Source organism: Podarcis erhardii (genome assembly GCF_964252035.2).
Source record: "Podarcis erhardii genome assembly, chromosome: Z".
In the NCBI taxonomy this organism is placed as follows: domain Eukaryota; kingdom Metazoa; phylum Chordata; class Lepidosauria; order Squamata; family Lacertidae; genus Podarcis; species Podarcis erhardii.
Window position 1 is genome coordinate 26,164,893 of NC_138504.1, and position 14,554 is coordinate 26,179,446.

The 14,554-nt window shown below is 43.9% G+C and overlaps 1 protein-coding gene across 7 annotated transcripts in view; it reads left to right on the top strand.

Annotated features, from left to right (window-relative positions):
• The first annotated feature begins 854 nt into the window (after positions 1–854).
• PAK3 (p21 (RAC1) activated kinase 3) overlaps positions 855–14,554 on the top strand; it is an 83,067-nt gene continuing 69,367 nt past the window's right edge. For 3 of the 7 annotated variants that reach the window (XM_081847106.1, XM_081847111.1, XM_081847110.1), the window contains exon 1: positions 875–1,115. The gene's annotated coding sequence lies outside the window, so the exon portion shown is untranslated. Of the gene's footprint in view, positions 1,116–5,670; positions 5,729–8,006; positions 8,139–14,554 lie in introns of all 7 variants that reach the window. The other 4 variants (XM_081847109.1, XM_081847108.1, XM_081847107.1 and 1 more) reach the window with 4 other exon arrangements.

Here is a 14,554-nt window from a genome sequence, read left to right on the forward strand (position 1 = left end):
ATTAATAATAATAATAAAAAGCAACCAGCAGTTTTGCTATCTTACCATAGTTTTTTAAAAGTTAGCTTTTAAGAAACCCATTTGTGTTGTCAGAGTTGCAAGCCAATAACATGTGTGAGCAGCAGTCCTGAAGTGCAATTAATTTGTGCGTGTGCGTGTGTAAAAAAAAATTAAAAAAATTCTGCTTCTCTATTTCAGTCTATTTCTATTAGGGCTTCTTTGGAAATCTTTGGATTAAGAATATTTTGTTGTTATCTGCTTTCCAACAGGCCTTTAAGACTTCTTTTTTTTTTTTTAAATCAAGTTCTCATACACAAAGATGCTAGGCTAGTTTTTAAATGAGTGCTGTTCTTTATTTTGAACCATGCCATATTATTAACTTTGGTTTGTGAGACATGCCTGGCTAGACTAGAGTGTGTTTAATGTTGCCACTTGTTTAAATTGTGTGTTTTAAAATTATTTTATGACCCTGAGTGTGAGTTGCTCTAAGAGGGCAGTTTTTGTTGTTGTTGCTGCTGCTGCTGCTGCTCTGGATCCTGAAATAATCAGGACCCACCTGATGATGATAATAATAATAATAATATAATACCCTTTCCATTCATATAGTCATAAGGAATGTGCTTGGGTAAGCACAACATTTTAAAAGTTTGCATAGGCTTTAATCTAAAGCCAGCGGAGGGAAAAGGTCAAAGGCCACTGGCGCGGGGGCTGGATTCAAGTTTCTGAATGAGGCCGCCCGCCTCAGATTCCCACAGCTGCTTGTCTCTGAAACATAAGATTTGTCTTCCCCTGCCCTGCCAGTGCTATTAGTAGTATTATTATCTGCTCCCTCTCAGCCAACCAGGGCGGCAGGAGCCTGGTGACGACATGTGCTAGGGAACAGCACTGAGGCAGTGAAGCATCCAAGCTACTAATGTTAGGATTGGAGGTCAGAAGCTGCTCTATGGGGAGAAAGGGAAGCCTTTTAATGGACTAAGCCAGGAGTGTGCCTTCCTTTCCCTCCTCACCCACTCCCCATTCTTTCTTTTTTTCCTGCAAAGGGTATTGCTTTCGATGACAATACCAGACCCTAAGAGGCCGACAGTCTGGATACAGCATGACAGGGCAGACTGCAGGTAATGCTTCCCCCAACCTCATTTTCCCCTTTGCTGCTGTTACACTGGGAACAGGGCTGGCCTGTGGACCTTCCGTTTGCAATTGACACCTGAGCCACGCATTCTTCTGCTTTTGCAATCAAGGAGCTTCTCTGTCTCCGCTGCAGGAGAAAGAGGATCCCAGAAAATGCATGCTTTGTTTTTCGTTTTATAGTGGTGCGTAAACCTTGCTTTGGTGGAGGGGTCTTGTTCCTTGTCTTCAAAGCATCTTGCATCTCCCTGCCCCCTTCCTCTCTGATTTGTAAATGTTTTTTTTTTAAAAAAAAATAACAGCAGTGTCAGAAAATCTGGAGACTGACATCTTATAGCAGTTTAACTCTTGAGGGGATGGAGGGAAAATGGGAAGGGGGGCTTGCATTTTGCAAATGCAGAAATCTGTTCTTGCCGCTGACTGAAGTGTCAACACGGATGTCAGCGGCAGGAGCTGCCTTGATGGGCTTCCCATCGAAAGGGAACAATACAAGCTCTGGTTGTTATTCAGATGCACGAGAGAGACGTGGCCTTATTGTAGTACCGTCTGTCTGTCTCTCTCTGTGTGTGTGTTTTCCTGGTCAATGCATTCAAGCCATTTCTGTATTTTCTTTTGTTTTGAAAGGGGGCTTTGGGGGCTAATACAATGTAAGGATGTTCTCCCATAAGGCATTAGTCTGTGATCTTGAAATGCTGGTGTTTCTTTTGCTAGGCTTCCTCCCTTTGTCCCAGACCTGTATGTATGGCTACGTTATCCAAGTAAGGAACTGTCACCATGCACTATCCTACTCCCTACTGCTCTCTTTGCTCCTTCTGTTTCATGTCAGGTTTTAGGATCTGTTTGTATTTGGGCACCAGAATGGAAGACGATGAGTGCATCTTTGTTAAGCAGCAATAAGAAGATGATGGTGAAAATGATTTTAAAAAGCAGAGGTGCAAAAATGGGATTGTCTCTAGTATTGTTAAGCATGTGTGACTCAGTGGGCCTCAGCAGCTGAATGCTGATCTTGTTATCCATTTAAAATGGCCCCTATCTCCCCTCTCTCTACTAAAAATAAAAGGGGGTTCATGGTCAAGAGGTTTATTTTCAGTGTCTCTAACTGGGATGGGACTCTTTGGGCACTGGCATTTTGTCTTCATGTATGGTTTTCAACACCTTTCATGTGCCTGGGGATGCCTCTTCCTTTTGTCAAGATGTGTATCACTTCTTTTTTTAATACTGAGGAAATAATTTTGGGGTTTGGTATGTTTTACACTGCATTTCTTGTTGATCATAATTTTTGGGGTTTGGAGCTTGTCAAAATTTTGCACCCCTAGGCAGGGCTGCCAAGGTCGAGTGAGGTTTCGGTTCAGCAGGTCAAAGACCAGACATAGATCTGATTGTTTGAATCTTTCACTGGGGTGGGGAAGTGGGGGGATGCGGGGATGGTGTCAATATGGCTGGCTGTTACAGTGGTGGCAGCAGGGGGGGTAGGCAGAGGGAGAAAGTCTGAGGGGTGGGTGAAGCAGCTATCTGCTGTAGGGGAAGATAATAGAAAATGCTGGGCCCTGGTGGGGAATGAAATCAAGTGGTCCCCCATGACTCCTCCTTGATTCATAAATTAACATTCTGCAGTTTATTTCTAGATTTTCCAGAGGCACAGCTGGTGGGAGAGGGGAGGGGAGGGCTGGGAGAAAGGAGAGGGATCATGGGTGGCAGATTGATGCTAAGGAGGAAGATGGGTTTGCTATGCCAGTGAGGAAGATGGGCAGGGGGAGGCAGGAGAGCTGCCTGAGTGGGAAATGGGAAGCTTGAGAGAGGAGGGAAAAGAGGAAGGAAGTCAGTTGGTGATGTTCATAGAGAAAGGAACAAGGTGGAAGGGTGGTGTGCAGTGAGAGGTTGAGTGAAATAGTGGTATAAGAAAGCATCCTGGTGGATCAGGCCAAATCTTGCTCAGTATCCTGTTCCTACAATGACCAATCAGATGACTATGTGAAGCCTATAAGCAGGGTCCAAGCACAACAGTTCTTTCTGCACTTGTGATTCCCAGGCACTAGTATGAAGGCACAGCATAACCATCATGGCTAGTAGCCATTGACAGCTGTCTCCTCCATGAATTTCCCAATCCTCCTTTAAGGCCATCCATGTTGGCGGCCACTATTACATTTACCATAGTTTAACCATGTAGTGCGATGAGGCACTGAAAGAAAAACAAAGGAAAGAGCAGTGTGTTGGAACCTGGGGAAGGTTGATCTGTGTATACATAAGGTTCTGAAGGAGCTCCGCAGAAGTGGAGAGGACCGTAGTATACCTTCTACAGCTACGGAGCTCAGCATGTAAGTTGCAAGGTGTGAATCGTTGATTGTCAGGTCTGGTTCTAGTTCTAGCTTGGTTGCAAGGTAGGCTGTCCGTTCTAAGAGCACACCAACTTTGCAGGGACTGGCAATTTTATTTATTAAATTTCTGTTCTGCCCTTCATTGGAAGATCACAGGGTGGTTTACAACATAAAAACAGAAAAATGCATCTCGTAATAACAAACAAAAATAATGACCCTGACACACACTGCTATTATTATTATTTATGAAAGGATATGAAAGGCAGGAACTATGTAATTGCAAGAACTCTGCAATTCAGATTGTCTACTTCGGCCATTGCAGACCTCAGGTAGTCCAACCATTTGCTGCCATCTCTAGAAAGTGAATATTTGGATAGTTTGAGGCCTGTGAATGGAATATGACTGACAAATGCCCAATAACGAGGATGGACAGTTCCTCTTAAGTTTGGGTGGACAGTTCCCTTTGCATAGTTGCAGCAATAATGGTGGGGTATCATCAGACAGTGCCTGTTTCAGGTGACTGACAAATTCTGTTGCACCTTCTTTGGGTGAATTTCTTCATAACGGAGGCTACAGGGAAACCTTTTCTCTTGGTATTAAGCCATCCCAGCTCTGCATTAATTACTAACTTTAGAATCAAGCTGCATCAGAAAGAAGGCATGTCCATAATTTCAATGGGTCTTTAAGTAGGAATAGTATTGGACACAACCCAGAGTCGCCACATCACTTGCAGCTTAAAGCAGAACAGCAGTAATTGAGTGCTGTTATTTATCCATGTCTGAAGTTACAATTTGCTGTTGGGTTTTTGGTTTTCAGTGGTAGTGGCATTTTATATATATTCTAAAGGGACCACCTGCTTCTACATGAACCTGCTGATCCACACCATACATTCAAAGCATATTTATACCACTTTAACAGTCATGGCGACCCCCAAGAATCCTGGGATCTCCAGCTTCCTCCTCACAGAGCCACAGTTCCTATAAGTCTTTGGGTAAAACCGTGTGCTTTACAAATTCTTGCTATGTGGTCCCAATCCAGCTGAAGAAAGGCAGGTGGTGACCAGAGACAGGACACTTTCTGGTTTGACCTCGCATCTCTGGAGTTCTTTTCCTAGAGAAGTTCATGGTCTGTTGAAGTTTCTGTTTTGCCAGGGCTTTTAAATGTTGCTTTTGTTTTTATGCTATGTATTTTTTGCTGCTAGAGATCCTTAAAGATATTGTTCATTCCACAATTAAGTGAACTTAATTGATTTGCGCTTCCTGAGCTACTGCTTAAGTCCAGAACTTAAATATGCATATTAGTCTACAGTTCTATGAACGTTTGCTCTTCACACATTAATTACTTAACTTTTTATGAGGTGGCTATTTTGCTTTCCAAAAAAACAAAAAAAGTATATCAGTCAAAACTACATACCAGAATCTGATCTGTTAGGAGAAATTTGCCCTGAAATGATGCTGAATTTTCATGAGGCCTTAAAGAAAAACACTCCACTAACTGATATAGAAATGTAAAGAACTGAACAAGGGCCACATTCATACCATCCATTAAAAAAGCTATATTACCAAAAAGAATCCTGGGAACTATAGTTTTTGTTAAGAGTGCTGAGAGTTCTTAAGAAACCTCTTTTCCACCCCTAGAGCTACAATTTCCAGAGTTCCCCATGAAGAAGGATTAATTGTGAAATCAGTCTGAGAAGGAAACCACTGGGAAGAAAACAGGGGTCTTATAACAACTCTCAGCACCCTTAGCAAATTACAGCTTCCAGCATTCTTTGGGAGGAAGCCATGAGTATTTAAAGTGGCATCATAATGCTTTAAGAGTGTGAATGTGGCCAACACTGGAAGAATGAGAAACAGGGAAACTGAGGCTGGGTACACAATCCCATTTACTCTGGCTCCAGTGCACTTCCACAACTGGTGTTTGAAGCCCAAAATGCATAGCATTAGTCACAATCCTTGGAAGCCAACTCCTAGATGTTGAGATCCCTTTGCTTCTCACCCAATAAAATATTTGAGGGGGACAAGCCCTCAAATGATGTCGATGTGCCCTGTCATGTGATTGATTATGCAGGGCGGGGCTTGCCTGCCCCCTCCCATACTCACTGTCACAATCCATCTGTATTCTGTAGCTTCATGAGAAATACTGCTGTTTCATGTGCTTTCCCTCAAACCAGCTTCCATCCAGTTTGAAAATGTAATCTCTCATTAAGCTGAGGTTTGTATATGCACAGGTGATGGCTTCACTGAATAACAGCTGTGTGAGGACTGCAGGCACGAGAAACAAATCAGGTGAATAATGTGTCCGGCAACATAAAGTGTGACTTGAAAAATAGCAGGAGGTAACAACCACATTAATGTGTTCATGCCCTGAAAGAGACATGTTTGCCCATCCTTACTGCTTAGCCATTTACCTGCCTGGTTCTGTTTACTGTATCCAGTCCCCCTGGGTCTGAGGCTTTGGCTCAGAGCCTTGTCTGCGACTGACTTTACTTATGTTGCTCCAACCTCCTTTGCTACTTCCAACAGAAACAGATTCCAATGCTCACCCTCAGTCTATCGGGGCAAGTGATGAGGGGATGGAGATTTTCCCAGCGCTTTATTTCTCTGAAGAAAATTTTCCTTTTCATAAGTTCATTACTTGCAATGAATATACCATGCACCGTTCTTTAGGTTGTCAACCTGCATTTGTGTGTCAACAGTTTTCAGTGCCTCTGTTCCCTCCGCCCTTAAATGTACCAGGTGCTCTCCAGATACTTTGGACTACAATTCCCACTAGCTGGCTGGGTCTGATGAGAGTTGTAGTCCAACACGTGGGCTTTGGCAAATATAGGTTTATTGGGGTGGTGTTGTTTTTAATAAGTAAGATAAATATGCTAAAATAGATCACTCTAGGGGTCAGAACATTTTCTGATGCAAATCACCCAGTGCAATTTTTTCTGATAGGAAGGTTTTTAAAGCAGTTTTTCCAATTCAATTTCCCCCCCAGAAAATCTGCATCACTGGTCAATGCAGTACTTCTTTCTTGATCCTGCTGAGGCTCTCGTCATCTTCTGTTTCCCTGCTTGGCTGCAACAAAGGAATCCTGGGAGCTCTTTGTGAAGGCTAGGAATCTCAAGCAAGTGAAGTATTATAGTCAAATGGGATTCAGTGTGCACAGCATTGCTTGTCCTGGTTGGCTGCAGAGAAAATCCAGGGACAATCTTAGAAGAGGAATTTTGTGTCATCTCCTTGATCCTTCTAACTGCAGATGGCCAAGATTGAACTGGGAATAGAAGCATATACCATACCACTGAGCCAAGGACCCTCTCCAACACCTGGGCTGGGAGAACTTTGGATTTCAGCAATGCGGGTGGCGCTGTGGTCTAAATCACTGAGCCTAGGGCTTGCTGATTGGAAGGTCGGCAGTTCGAATCCTCATGATGGGGTGAGCTCCTGTTGTTCAGTCCCAGTCCTGCCCACCTAGCAGTTTGAAAGCACATCAAAGTGCAAGTAGATAAATAGGTACCACTCTGGCGGGAAGGTAAACGGCGTTTCCATGCGCTGCTCTGGTTCGCCAGAAGCAGCTTAGTCATGCTGGCCACATGACTCAGAAGCTGTCTGCGGACAAAACGCCGGCTCCCTCGGCCAGTAAAGTGAGATGAGCGCCGCAACCCCAGAGTTGTCCGCGACTGGACTTAATGGTCAGGGGTCCCTTTACCTTTACCTTTATCCTTAAAAAGTCCATAACCATCATAGGCTTTCCCTGGTGCCTGTGCCTGGAGGGATATATTACCCCTTGAGGGCTTTTATGACATCAGCAGAACCTAACAATATTTTTCATGCATAATTCAACTGACCGCCCATGCCCAAGAGGTTTAGGGGCTAGCAAATGAGACTGCCTTATACCATCTAGCCTAGTGTTGTCTATAATGGCTGGCAGCAGTTCACCAGGTTCTGAAGCAGAGGTCTTCTGCATTGCCTGCTATCAGTTTTTTAACTGGTGATGGCAGAGATCTTCTGCATGCAAAACACATGATCTACCAATGATCCATGGGTGTAGCCAGGGGGGCAGGAGGCATCTGCCCACCAATCAAGTAAATAAATAAAAATACTTAACTAACAGCAGAAGTAACCAGAATATTTGAAATTGAAATGCTTGGTGAGGTCACCTGGATAATGTTGTGTCACATTCTAGCAATGCAACTGGCAACCCAACTGAGCAATACCTTACCTCAAGGCTCTGCTCATTTCTCTTGCTCAGCCATGCACCACTTGTGCCATAGAGTAGACATTCAGTAGTACCTTGTGGAGAGTAAAGACTTGTCTAAGGCCGGTGATGACAGGGGAGTCTCTCAATGGCCTATTCTTACTGAGTGTGCACAGAAAAGCTGCATTGGGGAAAAAGGAAGAATTTGAGATGGATGTGCTAAAAAGATTTCCAGCAAATCCATAAACATTTTATTTAATTTAGATTTCTTTTTTAAAAAAATAAGATGAAAAAGGCATGTTCCTTGTAGTTTTGCAAAATATACTTATTAACTGCATGAAAGGTACTCCTTAGTGTTAACTTTTTCATTTAACTTCCTAGTTTTCAAATGACTGAAGATTTTGACAGATTTTTCTGAGTACTTGGGGTCAAAAGAGAGTAATTTAAAACAGCAGTTGTTGAGACACTTCATTCAGAATCTGCTAGACAGAGCCAGACAGCGGATGATGACAGGTGGGTGTCCTGCCCCCCCCCCATAAATCCTGGTTACGCCCATGCACTGAGCTGTGCCTCTTCCCTTGGAGATGCTACTCTCTTGTTCTACTTGCATGAGAGTCAGCTGTCTGGCGTGTGTGGTGCCTCAAAGCTCCCTCATTGTGACCATTGAAGTACAGGGGAGACGTGAACAGATTGGACTTCCTTGGCTGCAGCTTTTCCTAGTCACAAATGCCTTTGTTGTGTCTGGGTTCTGACATTGATGCTGCCCCCAGCCCAGATCCTGCACTGTTGTTTTCTCTCTCTCTCCCCATTTCTATTTCCCGCTGTGCTCTGCAGTGATCTTCCTTATTTGCCATCTGTTTTCTTGCCACAGCAAAAGGCACCCTGATGTGTATACTCACTGGTCAGGCTTCCAGGAATTTCACAGAAATGAAACACTGGGGTTCTATTCTGGGTGTCATATTATGTTTGCATGTCTGACACTTGATCTCTGAAGCCTACGCAGCTATTGAATTTTGGTGTACCTTTGGTGTTCATAAATGTTGTGAGAAGGTGGGAAAAGTAGAATCGGGTCAGCTTTAAAAAGGGATCAGGTGCCTTCAGCCAACTATTAAAGCGGAGCCAATTCACATCTGTAGTCTCAGTTCGCATTTTGCATGGTCCCCTGTCACAGACACACATGCAGCTGGCAAGGGTGTCGGCTGTGTTTCCGCACTTTTAATGGGCATGTGAACATCAGGAACAGTGAGAACAAATCTGATGCCACTCTCCCCTTTCATGTCTTTGAGTGCATGTGTGAAAATGGCTAATGTATTTATTATTATTTATTATTGCATTTATATCCCACCATTTTCGTCCATGGAGCTCAAGCTGGTGTACATGGTTCTCCCCTCTTCCTCATTTAACCACAACCCTGTGAGGTAGGTTCGCCTGAGAGATGGTGACTGGCCCAAGGTCACCCAGTGAGCTTTGTTCATGGTTGAGTGGGGATTCAAACCCTGGTTTCTTGGATCCTGGTCTGACACTCTAGCCAGTGGAATGAAGTTGAGGAATGGAAACCTGAAGGTCTCACTTGTGTTATTACTATTGCTTTTGTCTGAGCCTGTCCTCTACTTCTTCTCCTCCTTTTTGTGCCTGTCTTCCTTATCCAACTTCTTCTACTCAATGAGTAAGCATGGGAAATGCACAGAATTGCAGGTGGCAAGGAAATTATGCAGGGCATAGAATCACAAGTACAGGTGTTAGAATCAGCTTTGTTGTTGTCTTTTTTAAAAAATGAATAGCCTGGGCAGCTTGGGTTTATAAACAGTGCATGATTCATACCTCTTTTGACCTAAACATCAAATTAGCATGACTTGTTGAGAGAGGAGGTTTTCCCACTTCCATTTCTTCCCATGCCTCTGGTTGATTCTCCCCTGCATGCCAGCCTTTTTGAATTCTAGATTAAGTAGATGAGTTTCAAGAATTAATTATGGAAATGAAGTTTGCACCATTGCTGCAGCTTTCACTTCCTTCTGTTCATTCACATCTCCTCACCTTCACATTAATGATATCCACATATGCATTTATGAAACTATGGTCTGGTTTGCACATAGCACTAAGCCAAACCATAGTTTAATGGGAAGGAGCAAGTGTGCAGATATCCAGAGTGAATATTGTGGCTACTCTGCTCGTCCTTTGGTCCTGCTTCTCTCATGCTGCCATTGGTTTGGCTAACGCAACACGGGAATGCAAGCTCATATTTTGTCTCCCCCAAACAAACCCCAAGCAGCAAACTAATATTAAATCTTGGTAATTGCAACTCATGGTTTATTCAGAGCAAGACATATCAGGAAATAGGGTTTGGATTAAGTCAAATAAATAAGACAAATTATGGCTTAGTTCTGGGCAGCATGGCAGTATCAGATTCAGGGAGGAGTGATTTGTATGTACTCCGGTTTGTTCTCCCTAAGCCATAGTTTGGCTTAGTGTTCAACGTAAACTGGGCCAGCGAAAAAAAGCAATCACAAAGTAATCACACATTTCATGCAGTGTTTCATTGGTGCACATATGCACTGCTGCACATGTGACAAAACACATGAAAGAATCTTGGTACAACATCATACTTGGGGTTTTTGTGTATGTGTGCTTTGCCAATGCATCTGTGTGCATTGGTGATGGAGAGGTGGTAAATGTCATGACTGAATGGAAAGCTATGTCAAACTGTGCATGCAGAGTGTTTTGTACAAAATTTGGATTTATTTTTATTTTTAAAGGAACAATGAACAATTCTGAATATGTCAATCTCAGTTTAGAAACAGGACTGGGTAATTTGGAAGTCTAGTCTCCAGGGAGGCCTTCAGGTGAGAATTTTGGAAACATTACTGATGGCTGCCTTTTCTACCCCACTTGTAATTTGTACAATTGTCAGAACTGGATGGCTGTTCTGTTCTGTGTTAGATTGGTAGATATTTCTGAGCTACAAAGGTATTTCAATTTGCCCCCAAGCAAGGATTGGGGGGAAGGCATGTGACATGCCCACCACTAGTTTTGCAGATCTGTTTGGAATTTTCCACAGCTACCCTTAAGTGAAAACAAAGACATCAGTGCCAATCCCAAATATCCTATGTAACATATAGTTTGGCCTTTATTTATACAGTTATCAGATCAGTTTAGATTTATTTCTTACAACCACCGGTTGTTACAATACGAAGCAAGGAAGATGAGCATTTAATAACAAATGAGATGAGAAATAACATTAACTTAATTAAGCATAAATCAATAAAAAAACAATTAAAAGACTGGCAGTCAACCCAGCAAATGAAATAATAATAAGTCCAGCCTAACTGTACCAGCTTCCTGTTTTGTTTTTATGAACTATGACAAATCAAATAAAAATGATGGAAACAGCCAGGATTCTCCAGTTGTCTTTTATATTTGTCTTAATAAATATATAAAAACAAGCTTGTGCCTTAGCTAGTGCCATTAGGAAGGCAACAACTCTTCTCTTTAGCTTGATATCCTTTTCATTTTATCCTTTCACACACAGATAGGGCTGGCCCTGCCATTAGGCACAGTAGAAGAGATGCTTTATATGGAATATTTTTAGGGGCGGGGAGTAGACAGAGCAGGGTCCTACATGGCTTCCGCAGAACTCCCTAAGCTGATCTGCTGCCCCCAAGCGTAGTGGAGGATGCTCTCCCATTGCCAACACTGAGGTAAGATCGAGCTGCCAGTGTGTTAGCTTTTGTTTGCGGAATGCAGAGGGACACCACCTTATCTTTTGCCTCAGGTAGCAAAGTATCTTGGACCCATCCCACACACAAAGAACATGGTACCATTGATGGTTTTCCTCTAATACCTTCTGTTAACAATTAAGCAGATAGTGGGGAAGATCCCAACTTTGTCTAATCAACAGCAGAGCTTTATGGCATCTGTGCTAATCTGCTACAAGAAGTGTAGAAGACATTAATGGAAACCTCACAATAATGATTTCATTAAGCAAGCAAAACTTTTTGATTTTAAGTAAGCAAACCTGTGGACGTGGGTGTGCCCTCACCCAGTCCCCCCCCCTCCTGCCCCTTATTACTTACATCCAGTCCAGAGAGTGTTCCTGCCTGTCACCTTCCGCCTCCTTAGCTCAGTGTGTCTCTTTAAGAACTCAGCAGGGAGGAAGATGGGGACAAAACTTAAATTAAATGGCTGTGCCTGTCATTTGCTCTGACTCCACCTACTCTTGGTTTCTCTGCCTCTTGCCCTATAAGCCACAATTGGCAATAGCCAGCAGTGGCTTGGGGGATATCTTTCTAGATATTCATATATCAAATAAAGGGTCCTGTTTTAAACTTCAAATACTGTGCCAAGGTGTATCATTTTGGCTCTTAGAATTTTGTTCTGGATACAGTGTAAGGTGATTAGAACTTTGGAAGTCTCAGGTCCCTGCAGGTATTTGGAGCTGAAGGGAGGGCCTGTTTTCTCCCAGCAGGGAGCCAACATGATGCTCTTGAGATGTTGTAGGTCTTCATCTCCCACCATCCTATCCCTGACCATTATTGTCTGTGGAATGCTCTCCCCAGGGAGACAAGCATGGTGCCTTCTTTTATATGTCTTTAAGTGCCAACAAAGTCTTGTCTCAGGCTTTTGGCCCATAATTTGAAGTGTGTCACTGTAGGATCTGTTAGTCCTGCCTTTTACTTGCACAACTATGTTTTTCAGGGGGTGTTTGGTGTGTTTTTTTACTTGGTTGTTATTCATTGCTTTTTAGCCTAAGTTCTTTTGGGATGCTCAGGGCAAAAAATGGACTAATCAATGTAATTAATCTTTCAGAGATTATAAGAAACAAAGATCATTATGCCCTAGATAAAACAAAATGACTGCCTTGGTTTCTTCCATCTGTCTGTCTGGTCGTTTTAACTGTATCTAGTTTTGAAATTGTTTTGTGTGTCTTTGGACCACAATAAAGTTTTGATTTGATGTAATTAATAATATTAGTAATAGGCCATGCTGGACCACCAACTGCTACCTTCTGTAGATGTTTCTCCACCATCTGAAGAACTATAAAGAAGGTCCAGCAAAAAACTTTAGACCAGTGATGGGGAACCTCCAACTCATGGGCCTCATTAGGCTCACCTGGCCTCCTCATTTTACTCGCAAGGCCATTTTGGCCAAGCCCCCCCTACCTTATAACTGACATCGTATATATTGTCAGGTGTGGGGCAGGTAAAAATGCAGCTCCCATGGGGTTTGCTTTTGCAATCACTATCATGGTTGTTGGGGCATGCAAAGTGCCTCTGCTTGTGTGGTTTGATTTCAAACCAGGTGAGCAAAATTAAATATGACACCATTGTGCCATCAGTTGATTGGCAGGTAGGTGGTTGGCTGGATCTGGCAGCCCACTCCTGCCTTAGAAACTCAGAGTAACTTGACTGGTTTACTTTAGGTCACATGCTTGGATATTTAGTCTTGGGACTGGCTTGCTTGCATATTACATGTTGCTTAATGACTGTCAACAGCAATGATGGGTCAGTGCATCCACTAAATTCAGAGGCAGTACACTTGTGATCATCTTATGCTAGGGCCAAGCAATAGGAAGTGGCTGTCTCCATTTTGCTGTGATGTGACTACCAAAAAAACAGCTAGGTAGTGCCACTTCTGGGAATAGTGTGCTGGAGTAGATGGTCCCTTGGTTTGATTCAGCGCAGTCAGTTGTTATGTTGGCAATGGTTTCAGACAACTTCTTGCGTCAGAAACAAGCTATTTACAAGCTAAGTAAATAAACCAACAGCAACAATTGTGCATGCTTTCGCACACATACACCCAGCATAGATCAGATTGTTCCCAAATTGTACTCCTGATAGCCCAGAGAGAAAGCCAACAGAACTATGGGCCTCACCGATAATCAGCGTAACGAATTGTGGCCACATCTATAAGATTTAACCAGTATGTTAGCCTGAGGCATACCTAATGCCTGTTCATTAAAGGATCAGATGAGCATGCAGGCAGCATTCCAGTTGTTAAAATATTCATGTGCCAGTAGGAGTGTCTGTTCCTAAGACAGGCAAACCTGAGTGTAATGCATGACAGTCATATGGTTCTTGACTGATCAACATTAAACCAATTTTCTACCCCCTTGGTTACCTGCTTTTCTTACTGTTCACAGCAGTTCCCCTGCGAATTACCCCAGTACTCACAGGTTGCTGTTTTTCTTCAAGTAGAGCTGTTGCATAACTGGACTGTGAGTTAGCTTGCTGCGGGCCACTGGTCCTGCCTCACTGATATGCCTATGGAAGAGTCTATTATTGCCTCGATAAGCTGCTTCTTACCCAGCTGTGCTGGCCCCGGGGGAAAGGTACCGTGATCATAGTCAGAGTTCACAAGATGAGAGGCGAGGTCCGAAACTGGGAGCCGGGCGGGAACAGGAACGCTGGAAGGTCAGAAGCAGGAGGCCGGGCAGGGAACAGGAACGCTGGAAGGTCAGGAGCAGGAGGCCGGGCAGGGAACAGGAACGCTGAAAGGTCAGGAGCAGGAGGCCGGGCAGGGAACAGGAACACTGGAAGATCTGAAGCCAACAACGACGTTGCTCCCGCAACCTGGGACCGGGCTGACTGACCTTTATCTTCTTCTAAGGCCAGGGGCGGTCCCGGTCCCCAGGAGCCCCGCCTCCTCTGGCCTTAAGGCGAGCACTCCTCCTGGGAGCAACCAGTTCCCTTCGCCTCTCTGCCCTAAGCCTCTGTAGTTCAGGAGAGGCCGAAGGGTTACTGGGCCCCGGAGGAGGCTCACCTGTAGCCACTTGAGTCCTCAAGCACCTCTGGGGCCAGAAGGGTTTCACCTGGTGCCTGCTCCTGAGGATCTGACACAGGTGCAGGCTCCTCAGAATCTAGGCCTTGCCCCAGTTCAGCCGGCCCTGGAGGCGGGGACTCCTGTGCAGGCTGGGATTCCTCTGGTTCAGCCTC